The following is a 25,861-nucleotide window of genomic DNA, read 5'->3' as shown; positions in this document are numbered from 1 at the left end:
ATCCACCTAACCTGCACATCTTTGGACTGTGGGAGGAAACCGGAGCACCCGGAGGAAACCCACGCACACACGGGGGAGGATGTGCAGACTCCGCGCAGACAGTGACCCAGCCGGGAATCGAACCTGGGATCCTGGAGCTGTGAAGCGATTGTGCTATCCACAATGCTACCGTGCTGCCGACTTCTGCTCCTCCGTGTTACGGGGGTCGAGAATCTCGAGCGTTGCCGGAGCTGCACTCGGCCAGGCGAGCCGAAAGTACCGAGTCTTGGACAGGAGGCCTTGTGGCACAGTGCGCCGCCCCGTGCCTGCCTCTGGGTTCGCCCCCCCCCCCCCCCAGTCTGCCGTGTGATGGATGGAATATCGGGGGGGGGGTTCTGCCATCCCGATCCATATCTCTCACTGGCAGGTTTTTATAATAACAATATATTATTGTCACAAGTATGAAGTTACTGTGAGAAGCCCCTAGTCGCCACATTCCGGCGCCTGTTCGGGGAGGCCGGTGTGGGAATTGAACCCGCGCTGCTGGCCTTGTTCTGCATCACAGAGCAGCTGTCTAGCCCACTGAGCTAAACCGGCCCAGTGACTCTGACTCCTGGTGTGAACTGCAATCGCACCAGATGGCGGACAGGCTTTGACAAGTTGGAAACTGAGTCACTGGCCTGACAACGCACAGCTTCCGCCTCTGTGGCCGGTCCGGTAGATTTTCTGGTCAGTAAGGTTTTTTATAAACTCCGTCCGAGTCCATGTCCTCGAGCTTTCCCCACCCCTCCCTGGCCTGAAGTTTGATCTTTTTAAAGGTACGGTAAAATTTGCTTCCACTCTCTCTCTCTCTCTCTCTTCCTCCCCCCCCCCCGTTTCAAATGCAACCAACTCGTCATTTTTAAAAAAAAGTTTGCCCATTTCCTCCCTCCCCACTCCCTCCCTGAAATTTTTGCTGAACGAGGGGGTGGCATGGTGGCAGAGCAGTTAGCACCGCTGCCTCACAGCGCCAGGGTCCCAGGTTCGATTCCCTCACATCGGGTGCTCTTGCGGAGGAGGACCGGTGCTGACCCGGTGGGCCGAATGGCCTCCTTCTGCACTGTCTGGATTCTATGATCCAGGTAGTTGGGGGGCACAAAACGTCAGGTCCCTCGGTTAAAGAGGGGGGAATGCTTGGGGCTTAGAGTCTGGCGCAGAGCTGCTCTCGGTCCCTGTGTTTTGAGGGGCAGGAAGATCCCAAAGGGGCAGGTTGTCATGGGGGGAAAATGGAACGGGTGGACATCCTGCCCTCCTGTGTGACCGAGGAGAGCGGGTTGACCCAGAAACGCTGAAAATGACGATGGATCAAAGACTCCACAAGCTTGTCGCTTGTCCTTGAGAGCCAGTGCCGCATTTGAACGATCGCAGGTAGTAAAATTAATTCTGCGGCTTGTGCTGATGTTTAGTCTCGAACGGAGGCCTGACTGAAGATGAAATGAAAAATGAAAATCGCTTATTGTCACGAGTAGACTTGAATGAAGTTACTGTGAGAAGCCCCTAGTCACCACATTTCGGCGCCTGTTCGGGGAGGCTGGTATGGGAATCGAACCGTGCTGCTGGCCTGCCTTGGTCTACTTTCAAAGCCAGCGATTTAGCCCAGTGTGCTAAACAGCCCCTAGATGACCCCGGGTGCAGATTGCTCGGTGGGGGGGGAGTGGAGAAGAATCAGACAGTGAACTCTCTGTCTTGTTTTGTTCCAGCATTTTGCGGCCCAACAAGCTGAGCCTTCTGCTATCGTCCCTCCCTCTGGCTCAGTGAAACGTGGTGGTGGCTGGATTCCAGAATGCTTGCCGGGTTTGAACCTTCGCACTGAGGCATTCACCCGTTGCAGTGCAAGGGCTGCCACGGTTACGTGCGAGAGGGGTGTCTATCTCTCACTTACCTTTCGCTCCATAGAATCCCGGCAGTGCAGAAGCAGGCCATTCGGCCCATTGAGTCAGCACCGACCCTCCGAAACACCAACCTGCCCAGGCCCACTCCCCTGCCCTATCCCCGTAGCCCCACCTAACCTGCACATCTTTGGACACGAAGGGACAATTTAGCACGGCCAACTCACCTAACCTGCACATCTTTGGCCACTAAGGGGCAATTTAGCACGGCCAATCCACCTAACCTGCACATCTTTGGACACTAAGGGGTAATTTAGCACGGCCAATCCACCTAACCTGCACATCTTTGGGCACTAAGGGACAATTTAGCATGGCCAATCCACCCTGACCACATCTTTGGACTCTAAGGGGCAATTTGACACGGTCAATCCACCTAACCTGCACATCTTTGGGCACTAAGGGACAATTTAGCACGGCCAATCTACCCTGACCACATCTTTGGACTCTAAGGGGCAATTTAACACGGTCAATCCACCTAACCTGCACATCTTTGGACACTAAGGGAGAATTCAGCACGGCCAATCCACCTAACCTGCACATCTTTGGACACTAAGGGACAATTTACCACGGCCAATCCACCTAACCTGCACATCTTTGGACACGAAGGGGCAATTTAGCATGGCCAATCCACCTAACCGATACATCTTTGGACACTAAGGGGCAATTTAGCACGGCCAATGCACCTAACCTGCACATCTTTGGACACTAAGGGACAATTTAGCACGGCCAATCCACCTAACCTGCACATCTTTGGACACTAAGGGAGAATTTAGCACGGCCAATCCACCTAACCCGCACATCTTTGGACACGAAGGGGCAATTTAGCATGGCCAATCCACCTAACCGGTACATCTTTGGACACTAAGGGGCAATTTAGCACGGCCAATCCACCTAACCTGCACATCTTTGGACACTAAGGGACAATTTAGCACTGCCAATCCACCTAACCTGCACATCTTTGGACACTAAGGGAGAATTTAGTACGGCCAATCCACCTAACCTGCACACCTTTGGACACAAAGGGACAATTTAGCACGGTCAATCCACCTAACCTGCACATCTTTGGACACTAAGGGGCAATTTAGCACGGCCAATCCACCTAACCTGCACATCTTTGGACACTAAGGGAGAATTTAGCACGGCCAATCCACCTAACCTGCACATCTTTGTACTGTGGGAGGAAACCGGAGCACCCGGAGGAACCCAAGGGGACAAGGTACAAACTCCACACGGGCAGTCAACCAAGGCCGTAATCGAACCCGGTTCCTTGGCGCTGGGAGGCAGCAGTGCTAACCACCGGTGCCGCCTTGTCCGATTTTCATACGGTTTGATGAGATCCCCTTTCGTTCTTCTAAACTCCAGGGAACACAGGTCCAGTTGATGCCATCTCTCCTCAGCTCACCTACTCTGTGTCGTATGTGGGCATTTGTTCCCCATCCCTAATTGAATTGAGGGGCCTGCTGCATTGAGTCACATGTAGGCCAGACCAGGTAAGGATATTCGTTAACCAGATGGGTTTTAACCACAATCGATCCCTCACTTTCTAAAAGATTGAATCCACGTTTCACCATCTGCCGTGGTGAGATTCAAAGCCAGGTAGCATCGCCTCCCGCTTCACAGCGCCAGGGTCCCAGGTTCGATTCCCCGCTGGGTCACTGTCTGTGCGGAGTCTGCACGTTCTCCCTCGTGTCTGCGTGGGTTTCCTCCGCTTTCCTCCCACAGTCCAAAGACGTGCAGGTGAGGTGAATTGGCCGTGCTAAATTGGTCATAGTGACCAAAAAGGTGAGGAGGGTTTATTGGGTTACGGGGATAGGGTGGAAATGAGGGCTTAAGTGGGTCGGCGCAGACTCGATGGGCCGAATGGTCCCCTTCTGCACTGTCTGTTCGATGTTTAACAGATTTGATGCCCTTCCTTTTGTACTCCACACCAAACAGAACATAAGAACTAGGAGCAGGAGTCGGCCATCTGGCCCCTCGAGCCTGCTCCGCCATTCAATGAGATCATGGCTGATCTTTTGTGGACTCAGCTCCACTTTCCGGCCCGAACACCATAACCCTTAATCCCTTTATTCTTCAAAAACTATCTATCTTTACCTTAAAAACATTTAATGAAGGAGCCTCAACTGCTTCACTGGGCAAGGAATTCCATAGATTCACAACCCTTTGGGTGAAGAAGTTCCTCCTAAACCCAGTCCTAAATCTACTTCCCCTTATTTTGAGGCTATGCCCCCTAGTTCTGCTGTCACCCGCCAGTGGAAACAACCTGCCCGCGTCTACCCTATCTATTCCCTTCATAATTTTATATGTTTACTATACAATCCCCCCCCCCCCCGCATCCTTCTAAATTCCGAGTACAGTCCCAGTCTACTCATTGCATGCAGTCAACCACCTTATCAGAAGGATGTGGAAGCTTTGGAGAGGGTACAAAGTAGGTCCACTAGGATGTTACCTGCTCTCGAGGGTGTTGGCTATGAGGAGAGGTTGAATGAACTAGGACTGTTTTCATTGGAAAGACAGAGGCTGAGGGAAGACCTGATAGAGATCTACAAATCTGGTTTAGCACAGCGGGCTAAATAGCTGGCTTGTAAAGCAGACTAAGGCCCGTACCAGCCTCCCCGAACAGGCGCCGGAATGTGGCGACTAGGGGCTTTTCACAGTCACTTCATTGAAGCCTACTCGTGACAAGAAGCGATTTTCATTTCATTTCATTTCAAAATTATGAGAAGCGTCGACAGGGTGGGTTAGTCAGAGGCTTTTTCCCACGGGTGGAAGTGTCAATTACAAAGGGGGCACAGGTTCAAGGTGTGAGGGGGAAAGTTTAAGGGAGATGTGCGGGGTAGGTTTTTCACACGGACAGTGTGGGCGCTGCCAGAGGATGTGGTGGAAGCAGGCACATTAGCAACGTTGAAGAGGCATCTGGATGGGTCCATGAATCGGGCGGATATTACATAGAACATAGAACAGTACCGCACAGAACAGGCCCTTCGGCCCTCGATGTTGTGCCGAGCAAATGATCACCCTACTCAAACCCACGTATCCACCCTATACCCCCCCCTTAACCTTACTTTTTAGGACACCACGGGCAATTTAGCATGGCCAATCCACCTAACCCGCACATCTTTGGACTGTGGGAGGAAACCGGAGCACCCGGAGGAAACCCACGCACACACGGGGAGGACGTGCAGACTCCGCACAGACAGTGACCCAGCCAGGAACCGAACCTGGGACCCTGGAGCTGTGAAGTATTTATGCTAACCACCATGCTACCGTGCTGCGGTATTGAGGAACATGGACCAAGTCGGGGCAGAAGGTTTTGTTTTTAGTTGGGGCAGCATGATCGGCACAGGCTCGGAGGGCCGAAGGGCCTGTTCCTGTGCTGCACACTTCTCTTTGTTCTTGTGCCGTTGACCCTTGTCTCACATTTGAAGATCTGCAATCTGATTCTTGGGCCTGAAATGAGGCAGCCCCTGGCAGAATATGGGGAATTTATCTCGCTGCACCCTGCTGGTCCTTGGCCCCGCACAGTTTGGACTCAAATGCTGATTCATTTCATTCCCTGAGTGTTCTTTCTGCGTCTGAGCTGAATGGGCCTCCTGTCCACCAGTTGAAAGAGGATTAGGAGTTTTGTTAGCTCCGGCTGTAGGCTTTAACGTTCGTCCCTCTGCAGTTGTCAGGTTCGTTTGGAGAGATGTTTTGAACAGAAGAGGTCAGCATCATGGTAACCTGGCTTCAGGTGTGTGGTTCTTTGCATTGTAAGTTGCGGATGATGCTTTTATAATAATCTTTATTCGTGTCGCAAGCAGGCTGACATTAACGCTGCAGTGAAGTTATTGTGAAAATCCCCGGGTCGGGCAGCACAGTGGTTAGCACAATTGCTTCACAGCTCCAGGGTCCCAGGTCCGATTCCCGGCTTGGGTCACTGTCTGTGCGGAGTCTGCACATCCTCCCCGTGAGAGCGTGGGTTTCCTCCGGGTGCTCCGGTTTCCTCCCACGGTCCAAAGATGTGCAGGTTCGGTGGACTGGCCATGATAAATTGCCCTTAGTGTCCAAAATTGCCCTTAGTATTGGGTTGGGTTATGGGAATAAGGTGGAGGTGTTGACCTTGGGCCGGGTGCTCTTTCCAGGAGCCGGTGCAGACTCGATGGGCCAAATGGCCTCCTTTTGCACTGTAAATTCTATGATAATCTGTGAGTCGCCACATTCCGGCGCCTGTTCGGGTCACGGAGGGAGAATTCAGAATGTCCAATTCACCTAACGAGCACGTCTTTCGGGACTTGTGGGAGGAAACCGGAGCACCCGGAGGAAACACACAGAGAGAACTTGCAGACTCCGCGCATCCAGTGACCCAACCTGGGTCCCTGAAGCAACAGTGCCGACCTCTGTGCTACCGTGCCGCCCAGCTGCTGTTTGTCACTCCCTGACTTGTCAGGCGGAACACACTTTTGCATCCTTCAGAATTGTTTAGAATTGACAATAGCTTAAAAAAATCCACTCCCCTGTTGCGGCCCTGTCTACTGGACGTTGCACGGTTGTGGGTCAGTGTGGACAGGTGAGAAAGGCCCTGAGAAGGATCTTTGTTGATCCCAGAGAGAGACAAGAGAGATGGAGATGAAGATGAAAAGGAGGAGGTGTGAGTACGTCAGATACCAGGTCAATACAATGGAGGATTAGGCTGAATATAGAAGGAGAGAGGATCAGTGAAACATACTAATCAAAAAAGCACAGTGAGAGCATGAAAAGAGACCGGCAGCTAAGATAAAAGGGAATCTTCTACAAGCATATAAATTCTAAAAGGGTGATAAAGGTTAAGAGTTAGCGCCAATTGGGGATTAAAAAAGGGATTTGTACATTGAAGTGGCAGTGGAGTGAAAATAAGGGGAAGTAGATTTAGGACTGAGTTTAGGAGGAACTTCTTCACCCAAAGGGTTGTGAATCTATGGAATTCCTTGCCCGGTGAAGCAGTTGAGGCTCCTTCATTCAATGTTTTTAAGATAAAGATAGATAGTTTTTTTGAAGAATAAAGGGATTAAGGGTTATGGTGTTCGGGCCGGAAAGTGGAGCTGAGTCCACAAAAGATCAGCCATGATCTCATTGAATGGCGGAGCAGGCTCGAGGGGCCAGATGGTCTACTCCTGCTCCTAGTTCTTAAATGTTTTTAAATAGAGGAAGTACTAAATGAGTACTTTGCATCTGCCTTTACAAAGGAAGCAAATGCTGGCGAAGGTGATAGAGGTAACTGGTACACGCAAGGAGTTTACAATTGAGAGGGAGGAAGTGTATGTTTACTTACAATTGTACCAGAACCAGATGAGATGCACCCGAGGGTATTGAGGGAAGTGAGAGTGGAAATTGTACAGGCATGGTGATAATCTTGCAATCTTTCGTAGACACAGGGGTGGTGCCAAAGGACAGGGGATTTCGCGAATGTCACAGCCCTTGTTCAAAAAAGGGGTGCGTGGGTAGAGCCGGCAACTACAGGCCAGAAAGTTTGACTTCAGTGTTCGAGGAACTATAGTTCGGGACAAAATTAATCATCACTTAGACAGGTGAAGGATAATGAAGGAAAGCCAGCATAGATTCATTGAGGGGAAAATCACGTTTCGCTAACTTGCCGGAGAGTCCTTGAGGAAGTAACAGAGGAGGTTGCTTCGGGCAACGCTGTTGATGCGGTGTATATGGATTTTTCAGAGGACATTTGATGCAGTTCCACACAACAGACTTTTGAGCAAAATTCTAGCTGATGGAATAAAACGGAAAGTAAAAGGGCACTTGGATAAGAACTTGGCTGAGTGACAGGAAACGATGATGAAGGTCGGAAATTTCTCTAGATATTGTATTATGTATCTGTTGCAGTAATGTTATTAAAATAATTTAGGTTAAGGTATCCAGATTATATGAGTGCGAAAACTGAGATTCAGAGGTTAACAGCTGGGCAAGCTCTGATGTCATGGGAGGGTCTGGGTCTGTTTTTAGTTTTGTTTTCAGCCCTGCCCTGTATCTGCTGTTTCTAGTTTTGTTTTCAGCCCTGACACGCGTCTGCTGTTTCTAGTTTTGTTTTCAGCCCTGCCCTGTGTCTGCTGTTTCTAGTTTCGTTTTCAGCCCTGCCCCGTGTCTGCTGTTTCTAGTTTCGTTTTCAGCCCTGCCCTGTGTCTGCTGATTCTAGTTTCGTTTTCAGCCTGCCCTGTGTCTGCTGTTTCTAGTTTCGTTTTCAGCCCTGCCCCATGTATGTTGTTTTAAATTTAGAGTATCCAATTTGTTTTCCGAAATAAGGGACATTTTACCCCCCCCTGCGCATCTTTTTGGGTTATGGGGTGAGACCTGGGTAGAATGCGCAAACTCCACACGCACAGTGACCCGGGGCCGGGATTGAACCCGGGTCCTCAACGCCATGAGGCGGCAGTGCTAACCACTGCGCCGCCCTGCCCCGTGCCTGTTTCTCGTTTCAGTTTAGAATTTTTGCTCTGGGTGCTGAAGCACGGAGTTGCGATTCTCGGACTGACTTCTGATAGCTTCTATCGCAAGGAATTTGCGAATGAATCTGTAAGCCACGGCGTGTTAACTTTATGAAGGAGTGGCATTTGACCTGTATGTGTGTGTGTGGATTTTGCTTCACTGAAAGATTAGAAGTAGATGGGAAAGGCAGCTTAAAAGACCTTTATTTTTTTTGCACGGTAGCATTGTGGATAGCACAATCGCTTCACAGCTCCAGGGTCCCAGGTTCGATTCCAGCTTGGGTCACTGTCTGTGCGGAGTCTGCACATCCTCCCCGTGTGTGCGTGGGTTTCCTCCGGGTGCTCCGGTTTCCTCCCACAGTCCAAAGATGTGCAGGTTAGGTGGATTGGCCGTGATAAATTGCCCTTAGTGTTATATCAATATCATAGTTGGGTGGGGTTACTGGGTTATGGGGATAGGGTGGAGGTGTTGACCTTGGGTAGGGTGCTCTTTACAAGAGCCGGTGCAGACTCGATGGGCCGAATGGCTTCCTTCTGCACTGTAAATTCTATGAATCTATGTTAATTGAAAAGCTGTTTTTCTTTGAATGTTAATGGGGTTAATTCTGTGTTAATAATAAAGTTTGTTTGAATATAAAAGATCACAATCTGTCAGTGGAATCACCGATGGGGATGAAGTATCATTTCCTCACAGTTTTACAGATTGAAATATCGTTGGGGTCGTGTACCGTTGCCTCATGTAAATTGGGGTCTGGCCAGGCTACCGTAACAGCGGAGAGCAGTGGGAAACGATTGTTTTTCTTGAACTTCCAAAGGTCACCGGCGTGGTTGATTGGGCAGACAGGTGGCAGCTGAAGTTCAATGCGGAGAAAAGTCTGAGGTGATTCATTTTGGCCGGGGGGGGGGGGGGGGGGGGGGGGGGGGGTGGACGTGGAGAGACGGTACGAAGGGAGAAACTTTAACGGAGGCGCAGGAGGAGGAGAGGGACCGCGGTAGTACAAGTGATTAGCACTGTGGTTTCACGCTGCCAGGGTCCCGGGTTCGATTCCCCGCTGGGTCACTGTCTGTGTGGAGTCTGCACGTTCTCCCCCGTGTCTGCGTGGGTTTCCTCCGGGCGCTCCGGTTTCCTCCCACAGTCCAAAGACCTGCGGGTTAGTTGGATTGGCCATGATAAATTGCCCTTAGTGACCAAAAAAAGTTATGAGGAGTTAGTGGGTTACTGGGATAGGGCAGGTGAGGGCTTAAGTGCGTCGGTGCAGACTCGATGGGCCGAATGCTACCGTGGGCAGCACGGTAGCATTGTGGATAGCACAATTGCGTCACAGCTCCAGGGTCCGAGGTTCGATTCCGGCTTGGGTCACTGTCTGTGCGGAGTCTGCACATCCCGTGTGTGCGTGGGTTTCCTCCGGGTGCTCCGGTTTCCTCCCACAGTCCAAAGATGTGCAGGTTAGGGTGGATTGGCCGTGATAAATTGCCCGTAGTGTCCAAAATTGCCCTTAGCGTTGGGTGGGGTTACTGGGTTATGGGGATAGGGTGGAGGTGTTGACCTTGGGTAGGGTGCTCTTTCCAAGAGCCAGTGCAGACTCGATGGGCTGAATGGCCTCCTTCTGCACTGTATATTCTATGTTCTCTGTATATGTACGTGACTCACCGAAGGTGTCAGGACATGTTGAGAGAATGTTAATAAAACGTTTAGTATCGTAGACTTTATTAATAAGGGGCATTGAATACAAGAATAACTCATGTTGAACTTGTGTAAGACAGTAATTGGGCCTCATAAAATAGAATTCCCCACAGTGCAGAAGGAAGCCGTTCGGCCCATCGAGTCTGCACTAACACTCCGAAACAGCACCCAACCTCGGCCCAGTGCCCCGCCCTATCCCCACAGCCCCACCTAACCTGCACATCTTTGGCCACTAAGGGGCAATTTAGCACGGCCAACCCACCTAACCTGCACATCTTTGGACACTAAGGGGCAATTTAGCACGGCCAACCCACCTAACCTGCACATCTTTGGACACTAAGGGGCAATTTATCACGGCCAATCCACCTAACCTACACATCTTTGGACTGTGGGAGGAAACCGGAGCACCCGGAGGAAACCCACGCAGACACGGTGGCGGAGAACGTGCAGACTCCGCACAGTCACCCGAGGCCGGAATCGAACCCGGCTCCCCGGGTACTCACTGTTCTGGACGCTGTACTTGAGGAAGGATGTGAAGACACTGGAGAGAGGATGAGGAGATTCACAAGAATGATTCCAAGGATTGACGACTGTAGCTACGAGGATGGACTGGAGAGGTTGGGACTGTTCCCTGGGTGAAACGGAGGCCTGATGAAGGTATGCAAGATCCCGAGGGGGCGAGGGGGGGGGGGGGGGGGCGGTACAGACAAGGGTCAACAGTGAGAAACCGTTCCCACTCAAGAGAGCATCAAAAACACGAGGGCACAGATTCAAAATCGTTGGAAACCGGCATCAAAATGAGGTGATGAGGAAATTCCTCTCACCCAGAGGGTGGTTAGCGTCAGGAACAAACTTCCCGAGAGGGCGGTGGAGGGGAGGCAAGTTCGATCCAGCTGGCCGAAAGGAAATTGGGTTGCGGTTTGAAAAGAGGGAGCGTGCAAGGTTACTGTGATAAGGAAAGGGGGAGTGAGACGCGGCAGAATGCTCTTTCGGAGAGCCGGTGCGATGGGCCGAATGGCCTCCTCCTGCACCGTGAAGATTCAGCGGAGGGCAGGGAGAGAACAGCGCGATTCAGTTCTTCACGCGCGTGAGCACCAGAAATGCAGTTCGTGTTGCATCCGTGATTTTGTTGCCAGCATTAAAAAAACGTAACAACATGCCCGGATTTTTAAATTCGTTAGCACGGTAGCATGGTGGTTAGCACAAATGCTTCACAGCTCCAGGGTCCCAGGTTCGATTCCCGGCTGGGTCACTGTCTGTGTGGAGTCTGCACGTCCTCCCCGTGTGTGCGTGGGTTTCCTCCGGGTGCTCCGGTTTCCTCCCACAGTCCAAAGATGTGCGGGTTAGGTGGATTGGCCATGCTAAATTGCCCGTAGTGTCCTAATAGTAAGGTTAAGGGGGGAAGTTGTTGGGTTACGGGCATAGGGTGGATACGTGGGTTTGAGTAGGGTGATCATTGCTCGGCACAACATCGAGGGCCGAAGGGCCTGTTCTGTGCTGTACTGTTCTGTGTTCTATGTTCTATGTTAACGGGATGTGGGTGCCGTTGGCTGGGGTTCTTGAACTGTGTGGCTTTGCTGGACCATTACGGAGGGGCATTTAAGAGTCAACCACATTACTGTGGGTCTGGAGTCACATGTAGGCCAGACCGGGTAAGGACGGCAGATTTCCTTCCCCGAAGGATATCGGTGAACCAGATGGGTTTTGACGACAATCGACAATGGTTTTCTGGTCATTCCAGATTCTTAATGAATTCAAATTTCACCATCTGCCGTGGTGGGATTCGAACCCAGGTTCCCACAGTGTTTCCCTGGTCTCTGGGACCACTACGCCACCGCCTCTCACATAGCAACAGTGGCGACACTTCGCAAATGGCTGTGAATCACTTCACGATGTTCTGTCGCTATGAAAAGTGCTATATTTTTTTTAAAATTAATTTACGGGATGTGGGTCGCTGGTTAGACCCAATATTTATTGTCCATCCCCAGTTGGCCTTCAGAAGATGGTGGTGAGCTGCCATCTTGAACCTGCTGCAGTCCTTGAGGTGTAGGTACACCCACTGTGCTGTTAGGGAGGGAGTTCCAGGATGTTGCCCCAGCGACAGCGAAGGAACGGCCGAGATATTTCCCAGTCAGGATAGTTCCAGGATGTTGCCCCAGCGACTGAAGGAAGTCGCAAGGTAACTCGCCAAGTCAGGATGGTGAGTGACTTGGAGGGGAACCTCCAGGTGGTGGGGTTCCCAGGTATCTGCTGCTCTTGTCCTTCTAGATGGTTGAGGTGGTGGGTTTGGAAGGTGCTGCCTCAGGAACCTTGGTGAGTTACTGCAGTGCATCTTGTAGACGGGGCACACGGCTGCCGCTGTGCGTCGATGGTGGAGGGAGTGAATGTTTGTGGATGGGGCGCCGATCAAGCGGGACTGCTTTGTCCTGGATGGTGACGAGCTTCTCGAGTGTTGTTGGGAGCCGCGCTCATCCAGGCGAGTGGAGAGTCCCTCACACTCCTGACTTGTGCCTTGTCGATGGTGGACAGGCTTTGTGGGGGGGGGGGGGGGGTCAGGAGGTGAGTTACTCTCCGCAGGATTCCCAGCCTCTGACCTGCTCTGGTAGCCACAGTATTAATGTGGCTGGGTCCAGTTCAGTTTCTGATCAATGGTAACCCCCAGGATGTTGAATGTGGGGGACTCAGCGATGGTAACGCCATCGAATGTCAAGGACCAATGATGAGATCCTCTCTTGTAGGAGATGGTCATTGCCTGGCACTTGTGTGGCGTGAATGTAACTTGCCCCTTGTCAGCCCCGAGCCTGGATATTGCCCAGGCCTTGCTGCATTTGGACATGGAGTGTTTCATTATCTGCAGGCAATGTCTGCTTACCCCAAGAGACTGGAGATGACCTTGCCAGCGACTGGCACCGAATCATCGAGGAAAAAAAAAAGACTTGCGTTTCTTTCATTTTTCATGACTGTAAAGGCACCAGAAAGAGTATTGTGTTAACGACCAGGTAACCTGGTTCTGCGACGTTGATTTGAGGGTTCAGTGTTGGCCAGGACACTGGGGGGCTTTTCTTTTGAGGTAACGCCACTTGGCTGGCAGACGGAGCCTCGGTTCAACGCCGCCTCCAAAAGCTGGCACCTCTTAACAGCACGGCGCTCCCTCGGCGCTGCCCTGAGGTATCAACTTCGGAGCGCGGGTTCGAGGACCTGGACCGGGACCTGAACCCCTAACGTCGTCGCTCAGGCCGCACTTGGGTTCGTTCTGTGAGCTGTTTGCCAGGATGGCGTGCTGCAAGCTGCCACCCTGGGCCCACCATCGTTCTCCTGTATTCGGCACAGGGCAAAGCGGCCGTGAGACATCCTCTCGGTGAAGACGCACGTCCGGATTTCCGTGGGGAACGTCGCAGCCAGAGCAAGCAAAGCCGCGGCCGTGATTTGTCGCTTTTGTCGAACGCCTTTTCGCTCGCCACTTATCCCTTCCAAATGAATCTGAAAGAATGCAGCTCGTTCCTTGACAGGTCTGAGGCAATGGAGCTCATTGTGAAGCGGGTTGAAGCTGGCTGGGTTCTGTGCCATTCCCAATTGTCCTGGGTTCCTGCGTTTACTGCAAATCCGGGTGAGAATCCAGGATTCCAGTGTCAGATTAGTCACCGCTTTGCGCGGAGCTGCGTTGTATGAATGATGTTAACTCTGGGGCCTCACGGTAGCATGGTGGTTAGCATCAATGCTTCACAGCTCCAGGGTCCCAGGTTCGATTCCCGGCTGGGTCACTGTCTGTGTGGAGTCTGCACGTCCTCCCCGTGTGTGCGTGGGTTTCCTCCGGGTGCTCCGGTTTCCTCCCACAGTCCAAAGATGTGCGGGTTAGGTGGATTGGCCATGCTAAATTGCCCGTAGTGTAAGGTTAATGGGGGGATTGTTGGGTTACGGGTATACGGGTTACGTGGGTTTAAGTAGGGTGATCATTGCTCGGCACAGCATCGAGGGCCGAAGGGCCTGTTCTGTGCTGTACTGTTCTATGTTCTAACTGTTTGAGTGCACTGTTCCTGCAGGCTCTGGACCTGCTCCTTCACACAGTCTAACTCTTGGCGCACCCCGTCGATACCTGTCCCTGGATGCTGTGCCCCGCGCTGCTCAACAACCTGAGCTTCGCACTTGCTTTACGTGGCCACTGGCTTGGCTGTGCTCGACCCCTCTTCAATGCAGCACAGTGCTGGTCTCCTGAGGAAAGATGTCGGTGTGTGGGAAGCGGTTCAGGGAAGGTTTCCCAGACTAACACCGGGAACGGGCGGGTTGTCCGATGAGGAAAGGGTCGGAGAGGTCGGGTTCGTATCCGCTGGAATTCAGAAGAGTGAGAGGCGACTCGATCGGAACCTTTCAGATTCTGAGGGGGGGCGGGGTGTCTTGACAGGGTGGATGTGGAGAGGATGTTTCCTCTTGTGGGAAAATTGAGAACGGGGGGGGGGGGGGGGGGGGGGCGTCACCGTTTAAAAATAAGGGGTTGTCCATTTAAGACGGAGACGGGGAGAATTTATTTCTCCCAGAGATTCTCTGTAAGTCTCTTCCTCAAATGGCGGTAGAGCAGAGACGGTGAATATTTGTAAGGCCGGGCTGGATAGATTGTCGATTAACAAGTGGGGGTGAAAGGTTCTTGGGGGTGAAAGGTTATCGGGGGGGGGGGGTTAAAGGTTATCGGGGTTCAGTAGGAATGTGGGGTCGAGGTTCCAATCAGATCAGCCGCAATGTTATTGAATGGTGAAGCAGGTCAGAGGGGCCGAGTGGCCTACTCCTCCTAATCGCTATGTTCCCATGCCACCACTTCACCGGGATAGGAGAGTAGGCCATTCAGCCCATCGAGCCCATTCGATACGACCATGACTGATCAGACATGTCAATGCCTTTTATACCCACCATCCCCATTACCCTTTGCGTTTTAGTTAATCTGCTGTAAACGCACTCGATGACTGAGATTCCACAGCCTCCTGGGGTCAAGAATTCCCAAAGATTTAAACTTTCCGGTCCATCCCTTTCAGAGTTTTGTAGGATTTGATGAGATCACCGGAGATAAAGCTCTGCTCCTGACCCAGAGCTCTTGCCCAACTTTGATTATTCCGTCCTCCAGCTCCGCGCAAAACTTGTTGTTCAGGAACATACATGGAAAATAGAAGCAGGAGGAGGCCATTCAGCCCTTCGAGCCAGCTCCGCCATTCATTCTGATCATGGCTGATCATCGAGTTCAATACCATAATCCCACCTTTCCCCCCATATCCCTTGATCCCTTTAGTTCCAAGAGCTCTATCTAATTCTTCCTTGAAATGACACAATGTTTTGGCCTCAACTACTTTCTGTGGGAGTGAATTCCCCAGATTGACCCCTCTCTCTGGGTGAAGAAATTTCTCCTCACCTCAGTCCTAAAAGGACCCTCGAACTATGACCCCTAGTTCTGGACTCCCCCACCATCGGGAAACATTCTTTCTGAATCTACCCTCTCTAATCAAAGAACAAAGAACAAAGAAAAGTACAGCATAGGAACAGGCCCTTCGGCCCTCCAAGCCCGTGCCGACCATGCTGCCCGTCTAAACTAAAATCTTCCACACTTCCGGGGTCCGTATCCCTCTATTCCCATCCTATTCATGTATTTATCAAGATGCCCCTTAAACATCTCTATCGTCCCTGCTTCCACCACCTCCTCCGGCAGCGAGTTCCAGGCACCCACTACCCTCTGTGTAAAAAACTTGCCTCGTACATCTCCTCTAAACCTTGCCCCTCGCACCTTAAACCTTTGCCCCTTAGTAATTGACCCCTCTACCCTGGGGAAAAGCCTCTGACTATCCACTCTGTCTATGCCCCTCATAATTTTGTAGACCTCTATCAGGTCGCCCCTCAACCTCCGTCGTTCCAGTGAGAACAAACCGAGTTTATTCAACCGCTCCTCATAACTAATGCCCTCCATACCAGGCAACATCCTGGTAGATCTCTTCTGCACCCTCTCTAAAGCCTCCACATCCTTCTGGTAGTGTGGCGACCAGCATTGAACACTGTACTCCAAGTGTGGCCTAACTAAGGTTCTATACAGCTGCAGCATGACTTGCCAATTCTTATACTCAATGCCCCGGCCAATGAAGGCAAGCATGCCGTATGCCTTCTTGACTATCTTGTCCGCCTGTGTTGCCCCTTTCAGTGACCTGTGGACCTGTACACTTAGATCTCTCTGACTGTCAATACGCTTGAGGGTTCTACCATTCACTATATATTCCCGACCTTCCAAAATGCATTACCTCACATTTGTCCGGATTAAACTCCATCTGCCATCTCTCCGCCCAAGTCTCCAAACGATCTAAATCCTGCTGTATCCTCTGACAGTCGTCATCGCTATCCGTAATTCCACCAACCTTTGTGTCGTCCGCAAACTTACTGATTAGACCAGTTACATTTTCCTCCAAATCATTTATATATACTACGGACAGCAAAGGATCCAGCAACAACAACAACAACAAACAGCAAAGCAATTTTCTAAGTTTCTATGAGATCCCCCCTCACTCTTCTAAACTCCAGTGAATATAATCCGAATTTACTTAGTTTCTCCTCATGCCACAGTCCCGCCATCCCAGGAATCAGCCTGGTAAACCTTCGCTGCACTCCCACCATAGCAAGAACATCCTTCCTCAGATTAAGAACATAAGAACTAGGAGCAGGTGTAGGCCATCTGGCCCCTCGAGCCTGCTCTGCCATTCAATGAGATCATGGCTGATCTTTTGTGGACTCAGCTCCACTTTCCCGCCCGAACACCATAACCCTTAATCCCTTTATTCTTCAAAAAACTATCTATCTTTACCTTAAAAACATGTAATGAAGGAGCCTCAACTGCTTCACTGGGCAAGGAATTCAAGAGATTCACAACCCTTTGGGTGAAGAAGTTCTTCCTGAGCTCAGTCCTAAATCTACTTCCCCTTATTTTGAGGCTATGTCCCCTAGTTCTGCTTTCACCTGCCAATGGAAACAACCTGCCCGCGTCTATCCTATCTATTCCCTTCATAATTTTATATGTTTCTATAAGATCCCCCCTCATCCTTCTAAATTCCAACGAGTACAGTCCCAGTCTACTCAACCTCTCCTCGTAATCCAACCCCTTCAGATCTGGGATTAACCTAGTGAATCTCCTCTGCACACCCTCCAGCGCCAGTACGTCCTTTCTCAAGTAAGGAGACCAAAACTGAACACAATACTCCAGGTGTGGCCGCACTAACACCTTATACAATTGCAGCATAACCCCCCTAGTCTCAAACTCCATCCCTCTAGCAATGAAGGACTAAATTCCATTTGCCTTCTTGACCACCTGTTGCACCTGTAAAATAAGGACACCAAAACTGCACCCAATACTTTACATCTCCCGTCACTCTTGGCGTGTAAGTGTTCCTCCTCACGTTTATCCCCCTTCTCACCCTTTGAGGCACTGCAGAGGGTGACTGACCCAGAACGGTTTGAGGAATGAGGGGATTCTATCTACAAGGGGAGGGCTGGAGAAGCGGAGGTCGTTTTCCTTGGAGCCAGGCAGCTTGAGGGGAGACTTGACAAGTTGTGCACAGCTTTAGATAAGACAGATCAAGAAAAACTGGTCCCGTTATCGGACGATACCAGAACGAGGAGATACAGATTAAAAGTTTTGTGGGTGGCACAGTGGTTAGCACCACTCCCTCACAGCCCCAGGGACCCTGGTTCAATCCTGGCCTCGGGAGACTGGGTGGAGTCTGTACGTTCTCCCCGTGTCTGCGTGGGTTTCCTCCGGGTGCTCCGATTTCCACCCACAGCCCAAAGATGTGCAGGTTAGGTGGATTGGCCGTGTTAAATTGCTCCTTAGTGTCCAAAGATGTGCAGGTTAGGTGGATTGGCCGTGCTAAATTGCCCCTCAATGTCCAAAGATGTGCAGGTTAGGTGGATTGGCCGTGCTAAATTGTCCCTTAGTGTCCAAAGATGTGCAGGTTAGGGGGATTGGCCGTGCTAAATTGCCCCTTAGTGCCCAAAGATGTGCAGGTTAGGTGGATTGGCCGTGCTAAATTGTCCCTTAGTGTCCACAGATGTGCAGGTTAGGTGGGGTGCTGGGGATTGTGCGGGGGAGTGGGCCAATGTGGGGGGGTGGGCCTGGGTGGGGTGCTATTTCAGAGCTGACTCGATGGGCCGAACGGCCTCGTCTTGCGCTGTATTGATTCCATGGGAGGGGGATGGGAGGAAGACCTTTTACTATGCAGTGGGTTGGAAATGATTCGAAGATCGCTGAGCGGAGCTGAGCGATGATTTCAAGAGGAAGTTCGGTGGGCATTCGAGAGAAACAAACGTGCAGGCCCACGGGAATAGAGTGGTGGTGTTGGAGGGGGGTGGGGAGAGGGGGGGGGGGAGGAGGGTGCGCGCGCGAACAATGGAACTGTCCAGGTTGCTCCACAGAGCTGGCACAGACTGGATGGACCAAATGGCCTCCTTCTGGTCCTTATGGCTCCCTCTCCTGACGGTCACCTCCTCAACAACCTCCTGATGGGCCTCACGGTAGCATGGTGGTTAGCATCAATGCTTCACAGCTCCAGGGTCCCAGGTTCGATTCCCGGCTGGGTCACTGTCTGTGTGGAGTCTGCACGTCCTCCCCGTGTCTGCGTGGGTTTCCTCCGGGTGCTCCGGTTTCCTCCCACAGTCCAAAGATGTGCGGGTTAGGTGGATTGGCCGTGCTAAATTGCCCGTAGTGTAAGGTTAATGGGGGGATTGTTGGGTTACGGGTATACGGGTTACGTGGGTTTAAGTAGGGTGATCATTGCTCGGCACAACATCAAGGGCCGAAGGGCCTGTTCTGTGCTGTACTGTTCTATAAGTTGTGGGTGAACGAGGCCCTGGCAACATTACCTTCCCGAACCTGTCTGGTGGAGAATAATCGCCCTTTCGGTACAACAGCAACTTCAATCAGCGTCGCAGTTGACATAAAACACTTCACCGTTTGCTCGGCATCTTCTTCTCTTCTCCACATTTGCTCAGCATCTGTTCGTGAGAGCGAGGCTGAACTCCACTCGGGTTGGCCTCCATCCCGGTAACATTCCAGTCAGCGTTGCCAAAGGGAAGTCTTCCAAAGTCCAGGGCTGGCCACCCCTGCTCTAGTTGGACAGTTTGGTCTGTTTTCTTTCTTGAGTTCGAGCGTGGCCTTCCAGCCCCACTGGTCCCCCCGAGGGATCTGAGTTGCCGTGACGCGACCCGCACTTTGACATCCATCTCGTAACCTGGCGCTCCGCCTTGACTGGGAATCCCTCTCCCGCTCCGACGGCAGGGTTGGCGCGCCGACACTCGCCGGCATGAACACACCTCCCGTGGCCGCCATCCAGCCCTGGAGTGGCACTTGAACCCAGAGCTGGGAGGCATGGGTGTCACCCGCTGCGCCACACCATCTCCTGCCTGGGTGTCCTGGTTCAGGATCAGGAGGAGGAGACGTGGTCGATCTGGGTAACGGAGAGTGCTCGCACTGCCATGGGTGCAAGGGGACATTACGCCCATTTAGAACATAGAACTGTATAGCACAGTACAGGCCCTTCGGCCCACGATGTTGTGCCGAACTAGTCTGAAACTAAGATCAAATCAACCGACTCCCAATCATTCTAGTGCACTCCATCTGCCCAGCCAATATCCGCTTGAAAGTTCCTAAAGTGTCCGACTTCACTACCGTAGCTGGGAGTGCGTTCCACGCCCCAACCACTCTCTGAGTACAGTGAGAAGTCTTACAACACCAGGTTAAAGTCCAACAGGTTTGATTCAAACACGAGCTTTCGGAGCGCAGCTCCTTCCTCAGGTGAAGGCTAAAACAGCTCCTTCACCTGAGGCAGGAGCTGCGCTCCGAAAGCTCGTGTTTGAATCAAACCTGTTGGACTTTAACCTGGTGTTGTAAGACTTCTTACTGTGCCAACCCAGTCCAACGCCGGCATCTCCACATCACTCTCTGAGTAAAGAACCTACCTCGGATATCCCTCCTGAATCTCCCACCCCGAACCTTATAGTTATGCCCCCTTGTAACAGCCACATCCACCCGAGGAAATAGTCTCTGAACGTCCACTCTATCTATCCCCCTCATCATCTTATACACCTCAATTAAGTCACCTCTCATCCTCCTTCGCCCCAATGAGAAAAGCCCTCGCTCCCTCAACCTTTCCTCATAAGACCTACCCTCCAATCCAGGCAGCATCCTGGTAAATCTCCTTTGCACCCTTTCCAATGCTTCCACATCCTTCCTATAGTGAGGTGACCAGAACAAATCCATTTATTGCCAAATTACTTTCTGATTGGGCTCTGAGTTAGTCAGCATTCTTGTGTCGAGGGACACACACAAACACACATACACACACGTGTACACACAGACGCACACACACACGTACACACACACGCACACACACAGAAAGAGCATTTTCTCCCTGTCTTCTCTACCAGTAACTCTCTGAATGCAGCCCCCGAGGGTGGCTTGACTCCAGCCGCCTTCCTCCCTGCTCAGAAATCGCCTCTTCCCGTCGGAAGCGTTAGGGACCTTCAAGCGGCTATTGGATAGGTACATGGATTAGGGTAGAATAATGGAGTGTAGATTAATTTCTTCTTAAGGGCAGCACGGTAGCACTGTGGATAGCACAATTGCTTCACAGCTCCAGGGTCCCAGGTTCGGTTCCCGGCTGGGTCACTGTCTGTGCGGAGTCTGCACGCCCTCCCTGTGTGTGCGTGGGTTTCCTCCGGGTGCTCCGGTTTCCTCCCACAGTCCAAAGATGTGCAGGTTGGGTGGATTGGCCGTGATAAATTGCCCTTAGTGTCCAAAATTCTATGATCTATGACTAACGTAGGACAAAGGTTTGGCACAACATCGTGGATCTAAGGGCCTGTTCTGTGCTGTATTTTTCTATGTTCTATGTCCCCGCCCTTTCGCTCACTGGTCACTGTGCCAGACACTGAGCGAACCAGTTTTACTCAGCTTTGGCAGAGAGCACATCCATTGACGAATAAAAAAAAGTTGAACAAACAGCTGTTCGCAACTCCGAGGTTTACCAATGACGGCTGTTTTGGAGGCGAATCGACTTGCAACCTCTGAAAAAGTGCAATCTTTGCTTATCCTCTGCCGCTGGGTCACATCGGCCACCCTGGGAACGGGCGGAGACTAAAGTACACCCCCTTGCTTGCCACCCTCCCCAGCCCAGGTCAGTGCTTCGTAAACCTACCTTTCTTTCCCATTTTGACACCTCAGATTTCGTGTGCCCCCCTCCCTGAGTGAACATTGGGAAAGGAGTGGAGAGGGTTGTTGATTTGGTGGTGATTGCGGCGAGGGGGGTGGAGGGGATGGGGGGCGGAATGGTGCGTGTGGGGGGTGGGGGGCTGGAAGAGAACGTTGTCCAACGGGGGGGGGGGGATTGGAGAGTTATTGACCAAGGGGGTGGGGGTGGTGGGGTTAAAACAGCTGGATCTCCTCTGAAGAAGAATTGAAGGTCCACTGTTCTACGGGCTGCGGCTCTACGAGTAAGCCGTGTCCAGCAATAGAACAAAAACATTTAAAAGGCGGATCCAAAAATAAAAACGGTGGTCAGCACTGTTGCTTCGCGGCGCCAGGGTCCCGGGTTCGATTCCCGGCTTGGGTCACTGTGCGGAGTCTTCACCTTCTCATCGGACGGGGTATTGAGTACAAGAGTCGGCAGGTCATGTTACAGTTGTATAGGACTTTGGTTCGGCCACATTTGGAATACTGCGTGCAGTTCTGGTCGCCACATCACCAGAAGGATGTGGAGGCCTTGGAGAGGGTGCAGAGGAGGTTCACCAGGATGTTGCCTGGTATGGAGGGTGCTAGCTATGAAGAAAGGTTGAGTAGATTAGGATTGTTTTCGTTGGAAAGACGGAGGTTGAGGGGGGACCTGATTGAGGTCTACAAAATGATGAGAGGTATGGACAGGGTGGACAGCAACAAGCTTTTCCCAAGAGTGGGGGTGTCAGTTACAAGGGGTCACGATTTCAAGGTGAGAGGGGGAAAGTTTAAGGGAAATGTGCGTGGAAAGTTTTTTACGCAGAGGGTGGTGGGTGCCTGGAACGCTTTACCAGCGGAGGTGGTAGAGGCGGGCACGATAGCATCATTTAAGTGGCATCTAGACAGGTATATGAACGGGCGGGGAACAGAGGGAAGTAGACCTTGGAAAATAGGAGACAGGTTTAGATAAAGGATCTGGATCGGCGCAGGCTGGGAGGGCCGAAGGGCCTGTTCCTGTGCTGTAATTTTCTTTGTTCTTTGTTTGTTTTGTTCTCTCCTGTGTCTGTGTGGGTTTCCTCCGGGTGCTCCAGTTTCCTCCCACAAGTCCCGAAAGACGTGCTGTTCAGTAGTTTGGACATTCTGAATTCTCCCTCGGTGTACCCGAACAGGCGCCGGAATGTGGCGACGAGGGGATTTTCACAGGAACGTCATTGCAGTGTTGTAAGCCTACTTGTGACAATGAAGATTATATTCTTAAAAACAATTCCGGGTCCCTGAATACCCCCCCCCCCCCCCCATCTTCAACCCTCCTCCCCGCAGTGGGGCTGAAATATCTGATTTAGGTTTCACAAGACCTCTTGGCTTTTGTCCTCTACCCTCGATTTATAAAGTGCTCTGCGAGCTCAGGTTTCAGTATGATGTACTTCACTTTGCCACTCTGTCGTTCATATTTGCTCACTGGGCGAAATCGCTGGCTTTTAAAGCAGACCCAGGCAGGCCAGCAGCACGGTTCGATTCCCGTACCGGCCTCCCCGAACAGGTGTCGGAATGTGGCGACTAGGGGCTTTTCACAGTAACTTCATTTGCAGCCTACTCGTGACAAGAAGCGATTTTCATTTTCATTTCATTTCAACCATTTTGAACCAGAACCCATGCAGTACCTGGACAGCACCATTCAAAAGACTGGAACCTCGCAAGCGCCTCAAACAACAATCTCCTGTACGAAGGGGAATATCTGCAACTAATAGTTGCAGGGCTCCGAGTTTAATTTTAAAAACGGCAGAATTAGCACCGACCAATTCACCTGCTGTAATATGCTATTTCTACCCACACGTGCGGGAGTTGTTCAAAGAAAAATTGCATTTTGTAGTGGGCAATAAATATTTTCCCGTTTTAAATTGAAACTAACCACACTTTAAAAATACCCAGGGTGGAACAGCCAATAGGAGGGCAGATTGCTGCAGCTACTGAAATCGAAAATGCTGGCAATTCTCAGCAGGTCCAGATTGCACCTGTGGAGAGAAAAACAGCATCAATCCTTCAGGTCCACGATCTGCTCCGGTTTTGACGAAGGGTTACGGATCTCTGTTTCTCTCACTCTCTCTCTCTCTCTCTCACACACACTCTCACATACAATCGCTCTCACACACACACGCTCTCGTGTGCGCAAGCACGCTCTTCGCCTACGCACGTGCTCGCACACATTCCCGCATGTGCGCACGTGCGTACATACACTTGTGCGCACACACACGCTCTTGCGTGCGCACATGCTCTCGTGCGCATGCACACGCTCTCACGCGCGCACCCGCGCTCTCGCACGCACACCGTCGCATGCAAGCACACATGCTCGCGCACACGCACACATACACACTCGTGCGCACATACACGCTCTTGCACGTGCACGCATGCTTTTCCGTGCTATCGTGTGCACTCACTCACTTTCACTCGTTTTCTCTCACTCTCTCATTCACTCACTCACTCAATATCAATCAGGAGGAGTGTGGAATGGCTTCCAAGGTTTGGAGGAGGGGGGGGGGGGGTGGTTACCATTGATCAGAAACTATACTGGACCCAGCCACATTAATACTGTGGCTACCAGAGCAGGTCAGAGGCTGGGAATCCTGCGGAGAGTAACTCACCTCCTGACTCCCCCCAAAGCCTGTCCACCATCTACAAGGCACGAGTCATACAAACCCTTTCAGTAGTGATCGAACCTGGGACCTCGGCGCCGTGAGGCAGCAGGGCTAACCCACTGCGCCACCGTGTTGCCCTATACCCCGGAATCTTAATTGGGGTGGGGGCTAGCCAGCATTCGCCGTTCCCCCTCTCTCTAATTGACGTTTGTATATCTAACAGTCGATGTGGAGGTTTTAGAGAGGGTGCAGAAGAGATTTACCAGGATGTTGCCTGGTATGGAGGGCATTAGCTATGAGGAGCGGTTGAATAAACTCAGTTTGTTCTCACTGGAATGACGGAGGTTGAGGGGCGACCTGATAGAGGTTGATACAATTATGAGGGGCATAGACAGAGTGGATAGTCAGAGGCTTTTCCCCAGGGTAGAGGGGCCAATTACTAGGGGGCATAGGTTTAAGGTGCGAGGGGCAAGGTTTAGAGGAGATGTACGAGGCAGGTTTTTTACACAGAGGGTAGTGGGTGCCTGGAACTCGCTGCCGGAGGAGGTGGTGGGAGCAGGGGCGATAGTGACGTTTAAGGGGCATCTTGACAAATACATGAATAGGATGGGAATAGAGGGATACGGACCACGGAAGTGTAGAAGATTTTAGTTTAGACGGGCAGCATGGTTGGCACGGGCTTGGAGGGCCGAAAGGCCTGTTCCTGTGCTGTACTTTTCTTTGTTCATCTTTGAAGTCAACCATCTTACTTGGTCTCTTCCATGTGACTCCAGACCACGTTGACTGGGTCGATGTTCTCTTTTACAAAAAAAAAAAACAGGCTCGCATTTCCGTAAGGACATCTTTCCAAAATTGCCCTTAGTGTTGGGTGGGGGTTACTGGGTTATGGGGATAGGGTGGGAGGTGTTGACCTTGGGTAGGGTGCTCTTCCCAAGAGCCGGTGCAGAATCGATGGGCCGAATGGCCTCCTTCTGCACTGTAAATTCTATGATCTGTGATCTCGCAAACTTTTTGTTTCGAAGAGCGGTTGACACTTGTGCACAGCAAGATTCCACAGGCAGCACTGTGATAATCCAGATCACTCAGTGGGTCTTTTGTGAGTGTGAGAGGGATAAATACTGGTCCCAGAACCACCGGGGGAATTACCTTCTCACCCAGCGGTTGGTGGGAATCTGGAACCCGAGGCCTGACCGGGTGGTAAAGACGGGAACCCTCACAGCACCTGAGAAGCAATTCGACGAGCGCTTGAAAGGCGGCAGCTAACAAGGCGACGTGCCGAAGGCTGGATAACAGGATTAGAGTAGATGGGTGAGAAACATATCAGCCATGATTGAATGGTGGAGCAGACTCGATGGGCTGAATGGCCTAATTAAGCGTGCTTGATGGCCGGCGCGGACTCGATGGACTGAAGGCCCTCTTTGTATTTGTGCCGTAAATCTCTGTGACGGAATGACTTCAATTGCGGCAAACCTATTAGAGTGCATTTCTGCCTTTCCCCAGTTCTTTTTAAAAAAAATTTAGATTAGCCAATTATTTTTTTCCAATTAAGGGGCAATTTAGCGTGGCCAATCCACCTACTGTGCACATTTTTGGGTTGTGGGGGCGAAACCCACGCAGACACGGGGAGAATGTGCAAACTTCACACGGACAGTGACCCAGAGCCGGGATCGAACCTGGGACCTCAGCGCCGTGAGGCGGTTGTGCTAACCACTAGGCCACCGTGCTGCCCTCTTTCCCCAGTTCTAATGTCTTCCTCCTGCTCGCACCGCGTATTGCCGGCATTTTCTCTTTGTTTATTTCATACCTTGGTGTCTGCAAGCGTTTTTCTTTCGATTGAAGCAACCCTACCCTTCAGAACCCTCTGCTTTTGGCATTTTCTGAGTCGATGGTTGGCTTATTATACGGTGCACAGCTCATCCCTGCCGCCTATTACATCCTTTCCATCTTCCTTCGTAATAATAATC

At 51.5% G+C, this 25,861-nt stretch overlaps 1 protein-coding gene across 1 annotated transcript in view; it reads left to right on the top strand.

The window, feature by feature from the left end:
• The first annotated feature begins 5,567 nt into the window (after positions 1-5,567).
• LOC119958851 (pyruvate carboxylase, mitochondrial-like) overlaps positions 5,568-25,861 on the top strand; it is a 130,998-nt gene continuing 110,704 nt past the window's right edge. Inside the window, exon 1 of the mRNA XM_038787355.1 lies at positions 5,568-5,640. The gene's annotated coding sequence lies outside the window, so the exon portion shown is untranslated. The remainder of the gene's footprint in view (positions 5,641-25,861) is intronic.

This window comes from Scyliorhinus canicula, chromosome 31 (genome assembly GCF_902713615.1).
Source record: "Scyliorhinus canicula chromosome 31, sScyCan1.1, whole genome shotgun sequence".
NCBI classification, from domain to species: Eukaryota; Metazoa; Chordata; class Chondrichthyes; order Carcharhiniformes; family Scyliorhinidae; genus Scyliorhinus; species Scyliorhinus canicula.
This window is presented reverse-complemented; position numbering and strand designations above follow the sequence as displayed.